Source organism: Chionomys nivalis, chromosome X (genome assembly GCF_950005125.1).
Source record: "Chionomys nivalis chromosome X, mChiNiv1.1, whole genome shotgun sequence".
Classification (NCBI taxonomy): Eukaryota; Metazoa; Chordata; class Mammalia; order Rodentia; family Cricetidae; genus Chionomys; species Chionomys nivalis.
Genome location: NC_080112.1, coordinates 86,434,589 through 86,448,111, shown reverse-complemented (window position 1 = coordinate 86,448,111; position 13,523 = coordinate 86,434,589).

Genomic DNA, 13,523 nt, shown 5'->3' with positions numbered 1-13,523 from the left:
CTCCAAAGAAAGTGTTCTCAAATAAATACTATTTATTGTTAATATGTTGGAGTCTCAGTCAAAAATTCTCTGTAATGTGCTTTGACTGTAAATTAAAAAACTACTTATTTGTTTTTTGCCTTAGAGGGTAGTTGGGTTCAGATTAGAAATGACCTATTAGTTTACTAAAAGGAAGATTCTATAAAAGTAAAGGCAGTATTTAGGAATTTAATAGATCTTGGAAGTAAGCTTTTATCCCCTAATATAAAGAACTGTAGCTGTGTTGTTGTGGCCCTCATTACATTACATAGTAGCTCAAGTTTTTGCAGAAAAAATAACTTTCAGCCATAGAGACAGGCATATTGACTCTTACTTAAAAAGAAATTACTATTTTCTTACACATTTATTTGGAAACCAAATGAGACGATATATATCAACATGTTTTTTAATTATGACTTTATCAACAGAAGCTAGCTATAATTATGTCACATGATAAGCATTATTGTTCATTATTAATTCTTGCAAGTGAGTTTCATTTCTGAATGAAAGAATACTTTTCTTTCAGTGTGTCTCTGTGTCTTTTAATGATTCGGATAGAAAAGAAGACAAAGTATTCCTTGTGGACAGTAAAATGTCTATTTTATGAAGGCAATAAAGAATGAAATTAGAGCTAGGCCGCTTTCTAAAGCATCTTTAATAGAAGACCTTATTTGCATTTATAACTGTAGTTCTCTTTATTCTATTATATATTTCTAAATGATTATATGGACCTAAGAAAACTTGTTCTCAAGTTTTGCTTCTATCTGGATAACTAGTTCTTTGATGGGAGATCATTTCAAAGATGATTTTATTCAATTGTTGTCTCATGTTTGTCTTTGGAGATACACACAAGAAATTTCTATGTATACATAGTAAAACAGGAATGAGCATGTTTTACCATGATATGTCTTTCAAGTTTATAGCATTAAATTAATTAACAATGATTAACCTTTACATTGTTTCATATAACAAAAAATTAATACTTATATGCAAATATTTAAACTATTATAAATTTAATAATTCAATATTTATTTGGACAAAACTAGTTTGTGTGCTATTATATATACACATTGTATGTATCTTTAGACATAATATCAGGCAGATATTTTGGACATATATTTATTTACTGTGTTAAACAGTTTTCTGTTTGCTTTGAAGAGACACCATCACCAAGGTAAGTTTCATAAAGCAAAGCATTTAATTGGGACTGGCTTATAGTTCAGGTTTCATCCATTGTCATTTTGGCAGGAAGCATGATGGCATGTAGGCAAACATGGTGCCAGAGAGATACCTGAGAATTTTAAAGTCAGATCACCAGACAGCAGGAAGAGAGTGAGACACTGGCTTGGCTTGAGCATCTAAAAGAACAAAGTTTACACCCAGTGACACATCCTTAAAGAAAGCCACACCTCCTCCAACAAGCCTACACCCCACTTATTCTAACAAGGCTATACCTTCTCACACTGCCATGCCTTATTTGCCTATGGAAGCCATTTTCATTAACCTCAAAGTTATCTTTCAGTGATATATATTCCTCCAGCAAGGCCATACTTACTAATCTCTTCCAATTAGTTCCACCAACTAGAAACCAAAATACCCAAGACAATAGGTCTCTTTCTTTAAGGAACAAACATTGAAACATTAAATAACAAAAAATCATTAAAATAAGCAGTTTAGGTTGTATTTTTCTAAACTGAACTCTGACATTTTCTAATTATTCTTACAGTTTATCAGAAGATTCTGTGTTAATTCAAACAGCCATGTCAGATCTTCTCATTGTTTTATATACCCATAAAAATTGGTGTTTTTCTTTTATTCCATTTGACCATGTGCCAATTAAGTTATCCAAGGAGTAAAGAGCAGAACAAGAAGTCACTTTATTAGCTGTTATATTAATAGTGTACATACACATACAGGTATATACATTATGCTGTATTCCTGAAATGTGTAACAAACTTCAAACTTTCTCTTTTATGGGATTCTGTGTGTGCAAATGTGTGTGTGTGTGTATGCATTTTTTGTGTTGTTTTACATTGTCTCATTTTCTTCTTTGTTTTGTCCTATTATGATTTGATTTGCTTTGTCTTATTGCATTTTATTTTATTATGCCTGTTTGTTTTCTAAGAAAGACAGAAAGTATATGGATTTGGAAGTGACAGGAAGAGGGAAAACCATAACCAAAATATATTGTATGAAAAAATACTTTAATGAAAGTAAATTAATTAAAACAAACAAACAAGCAAACAAACAAAAAAGAGTTCCAGCCTCAATTTCAGTATGGTGAATATGCTAAATAAGCCTTACTGTGTTTTAGGTCCCTGTGGCTTTCTTGTATTGAGGAGACCATTTTCAATAATCACAGACTAGTTTTAAATTTCACTTTCTGGGAAAAACTACTTGAATCCTCAAGACAGTTAGACTTTAACTTTTTCTCTCTATGTTTTTTGTCCACACTTAATATATAGTAGTTTGCATAGTAATTAACAATATCTTAAAGAGAAAGTAGAGGAAAAGCTCTACTGTATTTTATCAATCTTGCCTTACATTCATGGTGACTTGAGATTGTGCAATTTTTAGTTACTGAATAATTTATTGCCTTTTATGCCAGTACCATAGAATAAATTACCCCTCCTATGTCTTTGAGTACTTTGAAATCACAAAGTGCTAACAAATAAAGTAACCTAATGTGTCACTCATTTATTATGTATTATATTCAATTTAAGGGGACCTTGGCATTACTAACTGGTTTTATTGTTGAGGATTTAGAATGAACTCTATAAAATATACTTCAAATATATTTTGTTTTCCTATTACTTTATTTTTCCCTCTACACCTGACCTACAATAGTCTTGCTTTGTGTTACAGAAATCACAAATATCAGGCTTGTCCCTTGACATTTTTCACCACTATACTTTAAATTTTGATCACATGCTTTCATCTCTTTATAGCAGAAAAAAATTTTTATTTCTAAAACTATTATTTGTCTGTTGACTTTTGGCACCAATTTCTCTAACTTTCTATAATTCTTTCTATATGTAAACATGCCTCTACTTTTAGAGTATTGTACATGCATAAAAGTCTCCATGTTCTAAAATCACATTTTGAAATAGATAGTATGAGAAGAGATAAAGTAAAAACAAGGTTTTCTATAAAATAGAAACTTTATAAATGCTTACTCTTAGTACAGTGTTTGTACTTGAAATATCCATGTTTTCATAGTCACTATTTTCCACACACATTTAAAATTTTTCTATTTTATTTCCTGCTATGAGATAGAGAATAATCAAAACACATGGCAAGCATGCACAACATTTTCAAATAATTAATTAAAATAATTTATACTTTAAAAAATTGCAGAGTTTGCAAGTGTCAACTCCAGTCATCGCAATGATTCCCACAAATTTTAATTTAGTAATATGACTAAGTTCTTACATAAATATATACTACTGACAGATTCTTGGGCAAAATACTTTCTGCTATTCAAGTATTTGTGTAGATCACCTTAAATTATTTTTACATTCCTAATACGTAGGGTTTAATCATTACCTAAATTTGATCAATATGACAAATCAAAGAAAACATTTTTGTTTCTTTAGGTAAGTCAATATCTGGTACAGAACCATATACCTATGCATTAGATACTTTTAGGTTACTCACATCAAACAACAAAGAGAAGCATGTTAAGGAAGGAAATATTTGATTTGGCATAACTAAACATAGTAAATACTTCAACCTAGAGAGGAATCCATGGTGGTGGATATGTGTGGCAATTATAGTTACAGGAATGTTAATGTGTTCTGTCATATGCAATTACAAATGAAGACAAAAAGTTATCAGATTAGGGGTAATGCCAAGATCAATACATGTGCAAAACAAACCATTTATGCCAGCCAGGCTTCACATCCTAAAGTGTTTCCAACTGTCAAAGACTATGTCATAAGCTGATGATCAAGTGTTCAAACACAAAAGACTTTAAGATATATTTCCCTTTCAAATCATAATGGCCTATCTGACATAGCTATTCTAAGAAGGGTAATATTTTTATTAAGTGTTTCAGGAGTATTTTTCTTAATGAACAAACTCTCAGTGATCCCGTGAAAACTCTGTTTCTTATAAAAACAAAAATAAGAAACAAATATTATTGTAGGCCTATTGATTTTCCTAAATAAGATTGTTACTAGCAGTGTAGAGACTTGATCTCATCTGTTCAGTAATGCATAGTATTGTATTTAAGACTAGTAAGATATTTGTCCTAAATGAGACATTTATCATGTGTTTTAACAAGACACATCATGTTTTTAGTCATCGTGTAATATGTGAGGCATCTGTTTCTAATGAAGCAAAAACTAAGAAAATATATCCCAGTGTTTGAAGTACTGATTTAGTAAAGAATGGTTTTAAGGATGATACTAAATGCTCCATAAGTATTTTGGATTACAAAGAATTTGTTGCATGTATTTTTAGTTAGACAGGTATGTATAAGTAATTTGTTCTTAATGTTTCAGATAACTTGACTTAAATTGAAAGTATGGTATCCAATACATAGTATAAGAAATCTTCTCAGCATGATTATAAATGTGCAAAAAGTATCACAATGAACAAACAGACAACCAATTATAAACTTGCAACATAGGTTAATTTGCAACATAAATGGCATTTTGTTATCGATGCTTAGACAATAAATAGCTAATATGGCCTTTACTTACTCTCAACTGTGTTACAGCTACAGCTGTCTCTATTGCTTTTGATTTTTCACTGTCAGCCTATTGAACTATTGAATCCACTGCATTATAGCAACAGCTGGACAACTCCTGGACTGTTGAGTATAATTATGCTAGCAGATGGTTCTGACATGGCAATTAGTCCTGAAATATGCAACATGCTGAAGATATAAATTTTATCCAATATTCTCTTGTAGTCCTACAACAAGAAAAATGTGCAACTCACACATATAAAATGGGTTGAAGTAAAATAAACAATGCTAGCTATTTATAGCCATAAAATATTCTGATAATGTGATTATATTTCAATTTTTTCTTGCTATCTACACTATTACAAAAGATCTAGCATACTACCCTATTTTACACCCCTTAGGTAGATTCTCATGTAAATAATTTTCTGAAATTTTTTTATTTTCATAGAAATAACAACTTTCATTTAAATTTATCAAGTAAATAAGCTTTTAGGAAAAAAAATAACAGTAAAGACCTTCTGAAAAAGTCATATGAAAACTGAATACATTAAAATAATCATCCATGGACTTACTTTATAACACAACAATGATATCTATATTACATACCAGAGGCTAACATACAAAAGCCGGAAATATATTATTTATATTTGTGGGATGCTGGTCAATGAGGCTATTGTACTTTGCTATTCTTCCAACATGTAATGGCAAGATTTTATTGACGAAGAAACTACATACTTATGTCACAGAACATGAAAAAAATCAAACTGGTACTGATCTGGAACCCTTATCTGTAATGGCTAACTTTTCTAATGCTGAAAGGTGCTATAGATACTATTACAAAAGAAAAGTAACTACTCACATCCAGCTGTGTGCTCTAAGAACTACAGTAATGAATGATCTAGCAAGAAAATTCACTGCTACAATAGTGGCATAATAAACATGAGAGGAACCAACTACTTTCTATTTGGTTTTAAGTTCTGTTCCACAATATTAAATCCATACCTGGCACCATTATTAGAACAAGATCTTATAGCTAGATAGGTCATAGGCTACAGAGGCAAAGCTATACTATTACTACTTTAAATTTTCATAAAATTGACTTGTCTCCTAATGACCCACATATGAGTACATCCTTAAAACCTCATGAAAGAAGCTTCGTTTTAAAGTAGATAGTAAATAACACAAAGATCCAAAACCAACAATGGTGTAGAGAATAAGAGACTGAAGAATTCTCAGCTCTAATTGGATCATAAATACTGTACTCTCCCTCTCAAGGCTCAAAGAAAATTGTAGAGGAGGGGACAGAAAGAATATATGAACTGAATAAATACAAATGTATTTAGGCACAGCATATCTGCTTCACAGATCAACTCACAGTATAGCTATGATAAACTGATGACTTCATTTGGAATATCACACATCCAAGAATATTTGGGCAGCACAAATTTATCTTGATGCACGTAAAATAAATTTTTCAAAGGATATAAATTTGAGTGTGTATAAACAGAGGACAGATCTAGAAAAATTTGATGGATAAACATGATCAAAATATGTAATATGAAACTCTCAAAGAATTAATGAAAATTAAAAGTTATTACACTGATATATGATCTCAACAGCCATTCCTTAATGAGAGAAATCTTATAAAGGGGGAGATTACTCAAAATATAAGTAGGTTCAGCAAATTTCTTTTTAAATAAGTTGTTTATAATAAGATACCCTTTATTTATATGAAAAATATAAAGTTGTGGTGATACTTTTTCTAAGGCTATTAAACACCAGTAAATGAAAGAAATCCACTCAAATTTTTATGAATATTCCTTGCTGAACTGTAAGTTTTTTTTTTCTTCACTACACTCAATTTGTATGAACAAGTTGATGCTAATTCCCATGGCATAGGCATTTCATTATAGGAAAGCAAATCACTTTTGAGAAAAGGGTAATAGTTTTTAGAATCAGAAAAAATGTCTTTAGAAAGAAAATATAGATTTTGGGGAAAAGTACTTCAGGTATCTCTGTAATAATGAAGTGACATCATTGAATTTTATTTTTCTTACCACTAAAATACTAGTATTTCTCCTTTTCTTTTCAAGGTCATTCTGAATATCAAGTGGAATCATAGTAATTAAAGTACTGATAAATGTAAATAATACTATAAATGGATAATATTAAATATATGTATAATATTGGGTTTATTCCTACCCTCAATATATGAAAGACACTGAAACTATTCCTTTAGGGAAAATTATCAAGGCAGGTGAATTTCAAAACAATTGACTCTTTGTTCCATATTTAACAGCATGATATATTATATTAAAGACAAATGTGGATTTCATTTTTGCTTGTAGAAATAAAAAGTATTTCCTTTGTCTGCATATTGTTTCTCTATTTATGAATTGAGCACTCTTGGGGATCATGTCTGATTCAATTAGTATGTTGTTAAATGAAGGGATGACCTATCTATCCTATAATTTCTTACCGGGTCTAAGGTCAGAAAATTCAATTACTCAATCTTGGTTATTTGTTCTTAGAAAATGGTATGATACCATGCTCCTTTGTTTTTCCTCCAGGTCTGGTGTCTCAAACCAATGTATCTTCTTACCACTTTTTCATAGTTCTCTGGCTATATTTTATTTTATATGTAGGGATGAGAGTTGTCCATATTGGAGAGAAAGTTTAAGAGATCTATGTCATCTTAGCCAGACTTGAACATGATATATTGGTTTGATTTGCATTTGATTTCTACTGTTAAGATTGCATGTTTGTTATTATTAATTATTATTCTTTATTTGTATCTCTCTGTGAGTTGTTTGAACATTATGGGTTAGGCAGCGTTTCTATGCACTTGTTGGCCTAAAAGTACTATATCAAGCATTTTCATGACAAGATTATTTCTTTGAATACGTAACTGAAAGGTTTTTTTTTTATCAGAAATTGTGTCTGTTTTCCTTTTTAAGTTAACTCCTATACTAGTTCAGTGCTATCTTATATATTCACCAAATATTTTATCAGTGAAAAATGTAATTAACAAGAAAAGACTCCTGTTTTGCATTCTTATTTTAACCACTTCAGTGTAGAAACCATTCACACACAGTTGTGTTGTAGAAGTTATTTTGTCACAATTTGTTACATCAGAATGAATAGCAGAGTGAATAGGAAAATTTGATTCAAGTTATTATACTTCTCAAACTCTGTACTATACTTCTGTGAAACAAAAAATGGGACAACATAAAAGATGAATAAAAACAGTACAATCTAATAATAGATAAAAGTGAGGGATAAGGTAAATTATGGATGATGAGGGAAAGGACACAAATGCTTTAGGCACTCCCTTTACTGATACCTTAAACTCCTTAAACTCTGTTCTCTTGGAATGGTATGGTAATTTTATTATGAAAACATTGCTATTTAAATAATTAATCATATTGATCCACTTTACATCCATCCCTCTGTATTCTTTGATGGCATGAGAAAGAGATGAATGTTTTAACCTACTAGCTATATTTATTGTTGGTCCCCTTGACAATGAGCTCCATATTGGATTGGTCAGGAACCCTCAAAAACTGTCCTATATTTAGCATACAAAAGATTATTTCAAAGAAAAGATTCTAAGCCTTTTAAGAGCTGATGGGGAAACTCAACCAATCACCTCTCGTTAGGGTGTGACCGCCTGGAGCCCAGGTAGAAAAACCAGAAGATGCTGGTGCGTGCTCTTTTTGCTGTGGCAGCTGGACCTATTGGATTTTGGAACTCCCATTCTTGTAGTGTAAGTTTTTCCCCTCTTTAACCATTAAAGAATTCCTGCTACTCTTGAGCTAGCCTGGTTACTTATTATACCGACCTAATTCGTTACAAAGAGCACTGAAGTATAATGATCAAATATTTAAATTATTTCATTTTATATCTATATTTATTTCTTTCTTGTTTTCCTGAGATTTTTGGTACCTAGGATTGATTTTCGGTACTCATGCATACTATCTCCTTATATATTCTACCACTGAATGATGCCTGTAGTCCTCACAACATCACACACACACACACACACCACACACACACACGTATAATTTTGCAAATTAAAGAAAAAGTAAGGCTTTCACTTCTACCCATTCTGCATCTATTACAATAAAACAATAAAAATATTACAATGAAGATGAGATGTATAACAAATTACTGAGTATATGTTTACTGTAATGATCAAAATATATTGGTTTAACCTATTATATACAGTGAAAGTCACTAGTAAATAGGTTAACAATGTAAATACTAGCATGAGAATCTCAGCTTACAGAAAAAAAGTGCATTTTCAGAAATTATTTAAATGTAATATGCTGTTTAATCTTTGTTACTGTTAAGCCCAAATCCGTCAAGTTCCCACAAACACCAACAAGGAGACTAAGTCCCATATGTTAAAGCAAAGAGATTTTATTTTGAGCAAGTTTACAAGCTTGGCCTCTCTGTACATCTAACATATTGGAATAAATGGAGAGCCCCAAGCTAGTTAGAATTAGTTTTTTATAGTAGTAAAGGTCGGGGTAAGGGGTTTCTGAGATTTAGGACCCCTGATTGGCTGACAATTGTCTAGGGGTGTCCTGGTGAGTGTGTACTAGCAGGTGGTCTTATTTATAATAGTTGAAATGCTAGGCATTTCCTTTGGATGGTCTGTTTCTGGTTGGTGCTAGGTAATCTTAGTTGCAAGATAAACTACTGAGACTTGCGCCTCTTACTAAATTTATCAAGATCCAAGTTCTACTCTGGCAGGTGATAATGGTTGGAAGTAAAGAACTTTCTTTGGGTGACTTGTCCATACATAGCCTATCATGGCTGGCACCTACATTGCCAATTTGAATGAATTCAGAATGCCTTAGAAGGCATACCTTTGGGTATGTCCACAAGGGTGTTTCCAGAAATGATTATAAATAGAAGATAGTGGCTGAATGTGAGTGGCACTATCAAACAAACTGGGGTGTCAGACTGAAAGAAAATGGATGAGAGAAAAAACTAGCTGAATGCTTGCATTTACTTTTTTTTCCATTTTTAATTTATTTTTAATTAAAATTTTCCACCTCCTCCCCTCCTCCCATTTCCCTTCCCCTCCCCCATTACCTTCCCCCTCCCTCTCCAGTTCAAAGAGCAGTCAGGCTTCCCTGCCCTGTGGGAAGTCTAAGGTCCTCACCCCTCCATCCAGGTCTAGGAAGCATTTACTTTTATTTGATGACTGATCTATTAGAATTTGACCAAGTTGTAGATGGCAGAGCTGGTAGAAGGTACTATTTTTCTGTCTTCCTTGACACAATAGACTGTATCCCAGAATTCTGTTACAAAATACATACTTTCTCTTTTAAATTGTTTCTAATCAAGTATTTATCACAGTGCTTAGAAGGAAATTATATATATTTCTTATATAATTATACATTTCTAATATAATGTATACATTTAGAAAGAGTCTCATTTAAAATTCTATGAAAGTGTACAATGAGTAAACAGCTCAAATAGCTATAGAAAATCTTCAAATGGTGAAAGTATACAATAGATAATCCATAACTCATTTTCTCTTTCTTTGCTGCTATAGAATGAGGCAGAAATTAAGTTGCAAATAACTACAACAAAAAAAATCTGTTATCCCTCCTTCCAAATCCCAGCTGAAAGTATTCTTCCCCATAATCATGCATGCACACACATACACACACACACAAACACAAACAAACCAAAACTTAAACAGTGTTTTTTATCCTGTCCCTGATGCTTATTTCTTATTTCTTAGACTAAATCTTAAATAAACTTAGCAAAAGATGGCATCTAGCCTTCTCTATCAGTAGAATACAGGTCAAATGACAAGGTAGAGCAGAGAACACCATAGCTCTGGTCTGGCTAGTGGTCACTTTATCCCTATAGTTGAGATGTTACTACAGAGATGGAAGAGGTTGTCATTTTCCCCATTCCCAGCTCTGTAAGCCTGGAACAAAGATTTTCTTGGGATGAAAGCAGGCTGTAAATCAGATGATTCCTAATCCCTTCTCTAAGAAACAGACCTCATTTGCAACATAGTTTAGAGAAATTTAAACTAAATGTGTTCTCCCTAAAGAATAGTGGAGGTGTGATAAAAGCAATTCGAAGGAGATTCATGGATCTAATAACTCTTAATGAGAGATTAGAGTCCTGCTAATTTTCAGGACAATGACAAAATAAGATAAGTAAGGGAAGCCCTCTTGGAGAGAGAACAACAGCAGTTCAGAAAATATGACATAAATTGAGTTTAGATTGGAACACTTAGGTTTAGAATTTATATCTCTGATAAGCAGTAAGTTAAGTAGGCAACATTTAGTGCAGTAATGTAGTCAGAAGAGACCTATAAGAAAGACTAACTAGTACTACTATCATTGTCAATATCATAAACGTGAGTGTGGACACACGTAAATCTCTTTGGTACTGAAAGAAACACTAGAAATTTAACACAGTCTAGGAAGATGTAGGAAGGAATGAAAATAATTATGGTCTGGATAAATATTATTCTAAGTATTATTCTAAGTAATAAATAAAGACTTGGCTTCTTTAGTGAGAATATGCAAAGTAGTAGAATACTTAGGAGATGGTGCCTATGGATTTTTACATAGGTCATTTTCCTTAAAGGAAAATTAAGGATTTTAATCACTTTCTCTTTTGGCAAATAGTTTTTTTTTTTTCATCACAGGTTTCACCATGATTTTAGGCTTCTCAAGAGGCATAAGTGGCTATTTGGCTTCTAACTGTAATATGTGTGTGTATCTGTGTGTATGTATGTGTGTTATGTGTGTATTATATTATGTATACATGTGTATTCATACATACATATATATGATTTGGTCTTATGGTGTGGCTGATCTGCATACTGTTGTCTCCTGATTTTAGTAACTTGATTAAAATTCTTAGTAAAATAACATAACCAACTATGTTATAAAAAGTTACACACATATACCTGAAAATCACCAAGTGATAGACATATATTTAAACAATCAAATTTCTGATATAAAAAATGTAAAAGTAGCTGCTATAAATATATTCACAGACTTAAGTGAAATAATGAATAAAGTAAAAGGAAGTATGAGAACAATGTTGAACCAATTACAAAATATCAGTAAATTATCAAAAAAGCCAGGTGGCAATTATGGAATTAAATTTTCTTATAAAAAATTACTCAATGGAAAGGAAAGCTATAAAGGAGTATTGTATTACAGAGACTCATGGGGTGGAGGTACAGTAAAATACAAGATGACAACCTATCAATACATATAATTTAAAAGAAAAATGTATAAATTAACTCAATCCAAATGGAAAGATTCTAACACTGAAGAAAATAATATATATATATATTTATATATATATATATATATTCTCCTGCCCAGAAGATACACATTTTATGTGGAAAAACTCAAATACATTGAAAATAAGATAGAAGATCATGTTGTACCAACTGTGAAAACACTCTTAAAATATAAAATCTTACTAAAAATACACTAGGCACTTTTTAACAATAAACAATATAACAATGAATTAAAATCATTATATGCATATAAATAATAAGAATGTCAATTCAAAACACTTAAAACAAGAACTAAGCCAAATGGGATAAGAAAGAGGCAATTTAATAGTACAGTTTGGAAACTATACTTTTTAAATGATGGATATTGTTAAGTTGGGGTCATAGCCCCACCCCTTGGCCTAGGAGTTGCTTTGCTCTTGACTCCAAATCCCAACAGTCTCACAGAATATTTAATGGGCCTCCTAGAGGAGGAAAAGGTGGTTTTCAGGGCTGCATGGGCTCCTTGCTGTGTTGTCTCCCCGCCATGTGCTCAGCACCCGAGAGCGTCTTACTTAATAAAACGATGAGCATTTTGATTTGGTTTGATTTGACCTAAATGGATTTCTTACACTGGGGGAGCTGCTCTTATTCTCAACAGATACAATACTTGGAAAAATAACATTTATATATAATAAAGGACTTTAACAGCATAAAATTTCAAGTAGATTGAGAAAACAGTCAAGCAATACAGCATTCTTGAAAAAATAAAATACATATTGTTTCAATGAAAACATGGCAAATTCTTCATTATATCAAGCATATTAGATGCTATAATGATGCTTATATACCTGTACTTTCTTTTTTTTATTTTTTATTTATTTATTTATTATGTATACAATATTCTGTCTGTGTGTATGCCTGCAGGACAGAAGAGGGCACTAGACCCATTACAGATGGTTGTGAGCCACCATGTGGTTGCTGGGAATTGAACTCAGGACCTTTGGAAGAACAGGCAATGCTCTTAACCTCTGAGCCATCTCTCCAGCCCCTACCTGTACTTTCTTGCTGGAACTTCCAGTCCACAAATAATGGAACAGAGATTTTTTTATTAGTAATAAAAGTTTGGCCTTAGGTTAAGCTTGTTCCTAATTACTCCTTATAACAAATTAATTCATATTTTTTAATTTTTAATCTATGTTCTTCCACAATGCTTGTTAGTTTATCTCTGTACTGCTCATCCTTCTTCATCCATGTCTGGCTAGAACCACCACCTTTCTTCTTCTCAGAGTTCTTTCTCTGCCTGAAAGTCCCTTCTATAATTTCAGCATAACTACTAATCATTCAGCTTTTTATTACAATAACCACAACAATATATCTTCAAGTAATTTGCAAATTTCTCATAACACCCTTACAAAAATGATTATAAATAACAAATCTAGTCTAATCTTATAACAGTATAAAATTAAATACCATTTGTAAAATTTTAAAAATATCATATATGTATTAGGTGATAAAACTTTATAGAACTAAAAAACA